Raw genomic sequence first — 8,191 nt, 5'->3', positions numbered from 1 at the left:
GACTCAGTAGCCAATTTGTCGCTATAAGGGGGTTAGTTTTATATTTGTATTTTTTAATAAGATTAAATGTTGTTATTCTTATCATGTCTCCCTTGAGTAGTTTTAAATGCAGACTATCCAAAAATACAGAAAATGGGTATTTAAAAAGCCATCTCACAATAAAAGAAAAATATTTCGGTCAGTGCGCCCCAGGGTGGCTGTGGCTACAATGTTGCCATCACCAGTGTGTGAATGTGTGTGTGAATGTGTGGATGACTGGATGTGCAAAGCGCTTTGGGGTCCTTAGGGACTAGTAAAAGCGCTATACAAATACAGGCCATTCACCATTTCTTTCTTTCCTTCAAACAGTCCACCTCCCTATGTGTTCCCTTTAAATCTTGTTGCCTTTATTTTCCCTGCTGAAGAAGCTGCTTCTTCCACTGTACACATCATAGGCGCCTCTCTTGCTATGTCATGCCAACAGGTTTTATTTATAGACACTCCCTTTTTTCTGTCTCCAGCCTGTCTGTCTATCTGTGCATCTATCTATCTGTAACTTGTACAAGAAAATCACTGTGCGTTACTTTGAAACACACACACATGCACTGTGATGTTTCTTTGTTTTCTGTTTAAGGAAACAAAACGTTTGCTCCTATTTGTCAATAACAGTAAGTTGTGATTTTTGCATTTTTAAATGATGAACAAAATGAGACTAACATCGACTAACAAGAAGTCAATGAGTCAGTATGTTTCAAAATAGAACAACAGCAACAGTCACAGTGAGTGCTGGGAATTAGTTTATGCGTTTTCTTTTTGGTGTTTCCGGTTTTACTTGTCTCTCAAGTGCCGATAAACAAGACAGCTGTTGCAGTTGTTAGGATCTTGTATACAATTTCAATAGCAGTTCACTTTATTATTGTAATTTTTTAACAAAAATAAAAGCACAGCCATTTTAATAGTAACAAAAAAAGTTACTATACAAAAAAGTCAGTTAACCTTTTGGAACCGAGACTTAAAGCTGCTGTTTTTTAATAGTTCTTGCATGATGGGCATTTGCATTTGATGAGTCAATCACATTTTAGCTTGGAGCATGTTCTCACTAAAATGCTATTCTCCTGAATCTGACTAAAGTCTGCACCCTCAGTATTCATCTGTTGTCTTTTTGCTTTCTCTACTAAATTTAAATGCTGTACAAAATGTACAAAAAAAGCAAGCAAAGCCTTTTTCTTGGACATCATACAAGGAAAAACAACAACGACTGCTCTCTATTATTGTACTATAAAAAGAAACTTACCCAGAATGAAAAGCATATGAGATGTAAAGTTATTCAGTCCCCTTCTATTATCTGCATGTTTTCCAAAGTGTTACTGACTCACACCTTATGTGACAACCCCCATTTGTTAGATTTCTTAAAGTTGATGAGATGGCTCAACAGGTTTGTACTGAGGTGTTGAAACACCATACTGGTAGCCAAATAATAACAAGCATCGCTTGGAAGTCTTTCAGTTTGCTTGGTCTTGTTGAATGTCCCTATTCTTTGATCATTGGGCTAAAGGAAAAACAACACTTGGTGTTTAATGCTCAATCAACAATCTCTTTATTCAATAGACACTTTGAGCATTACAAACTTCCGGACGGGACATGTGCACGGGAGGGTATCCGGCAAATCTCGAAGTGTCTGACCATTTCTCCAAAGTCATAAAACCTAAACATCCACATTCTTTCGCTCTCTCAGTGTTAGAGAATGTTTTATATCAGGAATGGGATATAAAACAGTGTTATATCCCATTCCTGTTTTTCTTCTCGGAATAAACAATCAATTACAATCAAACAGTCAATCTGCTGGTCCCTCTCTAGTCTAAACAACAGTGTTTTCAGTAACTTTCCACTAGAAGATGGTCCCCTGTTATCTACTTTCTCCCAGGCAAGCGTAAGCAAAAGTCTACAGCATTCTACCCCCCGAGGACATGTAGTCTAATGCCCTTATTTTTCAGGGCCGTGTCCTATTTATTTGTATCCTTGGGCTTTGTCATAGATTCAGATAAAGAAATGGTGACAAATGAGCTGTTTTTGCAGTGCAAGTACAAGTCGTCTGGTATGTGTAGAAGCCGTTTTTTTAATGCACCAATGACTCAAAAGTCAAGTGTCTGTCAGTGTTCAACGAAAAACTCTGGAAGACATCTAGAATCCCTGGAATACTATTTCTCAAGACTATTAAATAAAAAAAAAATTGCTACAAAGTCTGGCTCTATGAAGAAATAAAGGGCGGCTCCAGACTTTTGCACAAAGTTATATGGGATTCTTTCGAGTGACTGCATATTAACATGAGTAATATACGAGTGTAAAATCATTTATGTGTAGAGCTGGGATCACGTGTTGCAGTAAGCTCATCTCAACACAGTATTGTGCTTAGTGATCCATTTTCTACTTCATAGTTTCTACACAAAGCCTGCCAGTTGTATAATATCTGAATCAGTTTAAATATCCTATTTCTCTTCACAGACAGTGGAGCAGATTATACCGTAATTTTGAGATTGTGTTTGTCTGACTTATCAGCAGATCATTCTTAAGTATCTTAAAGCACTGAAACGTTTCATGATATAATTTGGCTGAATTTTACATCAGACATTAATTAACTAATAAATAATTAAGCCTCACTTGTTCTCAGTATGCACAACTTTTATTTGAAGTGTTGCGTCAATGTCTGTGTTGTTTTCTGCTTTGTACTTCCCCACATATCATCTGCCAGTCAAACAGGATTAGTGATCCTGTCGCTTCAGGGGAGATTAGGCTTGCTGCATACTTTTAAACCTGCATAACAACAATTCTGCTAAACCAAAAGAAAAGGCACATACAAACAACTTAACGAACAAAAGTGCAGCTTACGTGCTTCTTCAAATTATACTCAAGGCGGTTTTGAGCGTTCATCTGTTAAAGGTCATCATAATACATAGCACAAATAATTTTCATTCTTCACATGTGAAGCAGTCATTACCATAGTGAAATGCTGTTTGGAATTTGAGATTAAAATATGCATGGCACACATTGCACAATGCACTAGCAATGGTGGTGTTGTTTTTTTGTTTTTGTTTTTTTATTTAAAGTGCTTTATTGTTTGTTTTTTGGATCTGAGGAACAATCTGTGTAGTAGTCTAATGAAAAAAGCTGCTGCTTTGCCATTTTTTTCTTTGAAAAGAGTGGTTTTAGTTATGTTAAGACATAGATGCATATAAAAAAAATCATCAGCCTATTGGTTTTGCCTTTATCAGACTAACATTACTTCTAATAGGCGTAATGTGTAGGTAAATGTAGGTGTGATGGGGTAAATCCATGTCATGAAAACAGTATCATCTTGAGGTAAGTAACTGATAATTATATATAGTTGTGTGCAAAAGTCTTAAAGCTGTCACCAACAAAGTGTTTTGTACAAAGTAGTAAATACATTTCAGTAAGCATGTTTAATACTTTTTCTCTGGGTCAGTTCTCACTATTACACAAAACTTAATATATGAACATCTACTGGTCTGATTTCTTTCCTGTTTGATGGGATGAGTTGCTGCTGACCACAGAATTTCATGCCAGTAGCACCTTTAGAAATATATTTAGGTATTCAGTACTTAGATGTACAACAAGGTTTCTCAGACTTCACAAGTGGTTTCTCAATAGTTTTTTTCCCCCCCAAAGCATTTTAATTGCAAAGGGCTCTCAAAGAATGCTGTTGAGTTGCGCTTCAGAAATGAGTACCCTGTAATCTTGTGCCTGGATGTTTGTGGTGACTTGAAAGAGAGACAAAAAGCTGTCCACAGGGTTGTACAAATGTAGGCGGAATTCCCAGAGGTCTGTACTATTCAAGGGAATGCAACAGAGGACAAGAGTAAGATTGTTAAGATTATCCAAAGTAAATAGCAAATACTAATGAATTATTTATTTTACAGTGCTGGAGAAGCACTTTGAGCCACCTTCATTTCTTTCTGTTTTTATTACAAGAAGCCAGACTTTGTAGTACTTTACTTTTAAATGGTAATGAGCAGTAGACTTCATGAAGATCTTTCAAAGTTTTTCTTTGAACATTGGTTGCTTTTTCACTCATTCTCAGAGGAATGATGCGGCCACATGTCCTGGACACTCGGGTAAAGAGAGGGGCTGAGCTGTCAACTGATCACCACCTGGTGGTGAGTTGGATCAGGTGGCGGGGGAGAACGCTGGACAGACCCGGCGGCTGAGGGCTTTCACTTAAGTGGCCTCAGAATCTCATCTCTGCTTTTCGCGGATGATGTGGTTCTGTTGGCTTCATCGGGTGATGGCCTACAGCTCGCACTGGAATGGGTCGCAGCTGAGTGTGAAGCGGTGGGAATAAGAATCGGCACCTCCAAATCTGAGGCCAGCTGAGGCAGAGGTTCTCAAAAAGTGATTATACAGTTTCATTTTCTTTTCCTTTATTTTGTTCCAGCAAACTTTTACTTCACTAAATTTCTTCTCTGCATTTTCTTGCAAAGAACTGAAAAAATAGTGAATAAATAAATAAAACAAATTCCACTTGACAAATGAGAGAGCTATATGACAAACCCAGACCCGGCAACTCGCCAGATTTAAAAGCGACAATTGTTCATGTTTGACTTGGTTTTATGCTGGTGTGGCGTTTGAAGATTTCATTACAAACCCGCTGAGTCATCTCATCAACCTTTAGAGACGTAAGAGATGTGGCTTGTCAAGTAAGGTGTGAGTCAGTAACATTTAAGAAAATATTTAGAAAATAGAGGATGACTTCCTAATTTTACATCTTACATACTTTAATTTGTGTCCTAAGGAACAGGGGGGAAAAAATCCAGCAAAAACCTGACACAGGACCTGAGAGATACATGTGCCGTGATGCGTGTGATGATTTCAAAAGGTCATTTGTACATCTTTTTTGAAAAAAATCTAATCAATATAATCACAACTGATGCAGGATTTGAAAAGACTGACATGATACGTGTGGAGAAAAGTTAGCAACACAATGCAAAAAAGCATCTGTTAGTTGATCAGGCAAGACTGATCAACTAACTGATCTGAATAAACTGCTGGTGTGCTGAGAATTAACAAGGGTTAATAAAATAACAAAACAAGAAACCAAGTATGCATAAACTAAGATGAATGGTTTTGTTGTAAGAAAAAAAATAACCTTTGTTAAATGGCAGATTACTTTATGCGGGGGATCATGTCTAGTAGTTCTTAAAACCTTTTTATTTGCTAAGCAGTCCCTTTGTGCGTCACTATCAAAGGAGTTATGTAAACAAAATTGGGCGTAGTTGCTTCTTATGAAAAGGTTTCATAACAGAATTCCAATGAAGCCAAGTGACAGTACGACAGTTCTTAATCTGTAATTAAAGAACTGGAAAATTGACGTGTTCAATGTGAGCTGATAACTTCAAATAATTTACAGTGAACTGTTTGAGTTACAAACATATGTTTTTAATTTTCACTTATCACACTTTAATTTACATGTCTGCATTTTCTAAATTATTCTCATGCAATTTTGGTATATTTCCTTTGTTCAAATAATAAATTCAGCTTAACCTGGAAGATCCTCTTAGTCAAAGCATGGCAGCTAGTTAAGCCATATGAAAAAAGAAGCAAAATATAAACCTGAATGGTAGGCAGTATATTTAAATTTATCTTCTTATTAATTATAGCTTTTGGTGTTATCTTCTTGAACTCCTTTTTATATTCTTATGAGTCATTGCCTTAAAACTGCATTTGCATTAAATATTCAACATGCTAATACACCAGCAACTGCTTGAGCTGTTGATACAAGGCAGGACGGATCCACACTTTCATATTGTTTATACCAGATTCTGACTATGTGTAGTAATTTCAGATTCTGGTGTCCCTGGGAAAGACACTAAATCCCACCTTAGTCCCGATAGTAGGCAAGCACCTGCACGGCATTTCTGCTGTCACTAGTGTGAGAGGTTGAATGTGTCAGTGAGAAAACCAAGTAAAACCAAGCTAAGATTTATAAGGTGCTATGTAAGTGCAGAATAAAGTTATTTGACAATGCATCAAGCTGAACTGTTTTAGTGTTTATGCATTTTATAATGACATGGCAAAATCAAAAGGGGTTGGAAAGTGGTTGAGAATAAAAATAAAACAATAAAAAATAAAGCGCCTTTGGTCTAACTTGACGTCAGGATAGACACTTTGGTGGTGATCTCAGGAAAAAAATGTCATGCTCTGAAAGCAACTCTTCCCCTCATTCCTTGAGACAGTGTGTTCATAGATATAAGCTTGAGTACAGTGCGCTCAAATCCCTGTTGATATTGCTATTGTTCTTTACACTGATTCTTCTCTTTCTATTTTGGAAGGTGTGTTGCGCCATGGGTTTGTCTGAACGCTCAGTAGTACAGTGTAAGCGGGTGTGTTCTTTTGTGTAGGTTGTGTATCGCATTCAAGGATTTTATGTAAAATCTAAACATAGCCATTCTAAACAATATCTCCTATAAACTTTATACATTTTGCTTGTCAAGTTTTTAAAATCTTAAAAAAAACCTTGTAAGTAAAGCACCGCAGGACAAAGTCTTAACTTTTACTCTTCTTTTGACTGCTTCCTTTAAGGGTTTCTAAAGCAGATCATCTGCTTCCATCTCACCCTATAACTCTGTCACACCAACCCCCTGCATGTCCTCCTTCAATACATCTACGAGACTCCTCTGTGGTCTTAACTTTCATATGTAAAAACATATCAGTGGGCATAATTTTTAATCTTAGTAATTTATGAATTACTGCCATTTGCCTTTTTTAATGTGAGTGGCCCTAATGTTCAATAGTGACTGCTTACTTTACAGGCAGCAGTTTATCCATCATCACCCATTATCAGGACAAATATTCAGTTTCAAACGTTGTTTTCCCCCCTAAAATTCATTCACATCAACCTTAATTTTTATTTAATGCATAAGCAATCATGGTGCTTCTATATTGATTGATCAGATAACATTTTAACACTGGTTGTTCTAAATAAAATCTCACCGCCTGCAAGTGTTTCTCTGGTAGAGGATACTGAAAATCCAGTCTTATCTATACAGTTGCCTGCTTGGTTTGGCAGGCATTTCACAATCTTTTTATTTGATTGTGTGGTTACAACTTGTGTTTCCTTAACACATCTTGTGGCAACCACAGCCTCCTACACTGTTGAAACCACCAATCCTCCTGTGAGAAACATTTCATCTGAGGTCATGATTGTGCTAACTTTAAATGTCCTGAAGAACCTGTGTCGAGCTGTTTTTTTTTAGCACAGTCACGAAGGCTCATTGTTAATACAGCATGTGGTTATTTTAAGTATTCAGTTAGGCCTTTGTCCATTCCACAACACAACCTGTTCTTGCACGCCTGGATCCCTACACCCAAATTCTCAACCACTCCTTTAAAGTGCTGCTTTGTACTCTGCAAGATCACTCAAGAAACTGCTTGCTTGTTATTAATAAATGTCTTATGATCCCTTTTACAAAAATCCAGTCTGGTTCAGAACACATTCAGCATGTTTGCTCTTAATTATAGTAAGGTGGTGTAGGATTAGAAAACACAAAGACTCATATATTATTGTTTTATTCTAGAAAATTAATGGACAAAGCTGAAGGAATTAATTGGTTACTATTTATTACAGCAGTCACGATCAAGAAGCTCATGAATAATGAGCACTTTTAGAATGTGACCCAGAACCCAGCTCTCTGTCCTTTGTCCTGTGGAACCAGCTCCTGGTTTGGATTTGCGAGACTGACACCCTTTCTAATTTTAAGATGAGATTCAAAACTTTCTTTTTTGATAAAGCTTATAGATCAAGGTGGATCAGGTGATCCCAAACCCTCCTTTAGTTCTCAGAACAGAAGACAGAAAAGGGTATTTTTGAATTTACACTGCAAACCCCGTATGATTTTGGCTGGCTTTGTGATATAAATGTATAGTTATTCATTCATCCAACATATTGTTGCTTTGCCTTGCAAAGGGAATCTGGAGCGTTTCCCAGATAGCATTGTGTGATGGATCACACACTCTGTAAAAAGACGACTAACACAGAGAAACAGACTAACTCACATTCACAAGTCAATTTAGAACCAGTGTACTTCACAACACGAAGGTACTCCTTCAATAATTTGTTTTGGTAAACCAAAAGGAAATCATTTGCATTTCATTCACTCAACTGAAATGACATGAAAATATAAATATAGCCTACACATGA

Source organism: Pundamilia nyererei, unplaced genomic scaffold, assembly GCF_000239375.1.
Source record: "Pundamilia nyererei isolate P.nyererei 1_Seehausen unplaced genomic scaffold, PunNye1.0 scaffold00254, whole genome shotgun sequence".
NCBI classification, from domain to species: Eukaryota; Metazoa; Chordata; class Actinopteri; order Cichliformes; family Cichlidae; genus Pundamilia; species Pundamilia nyererei.
Note: the sequence above shows the minus strand (reverse complement) of the source record.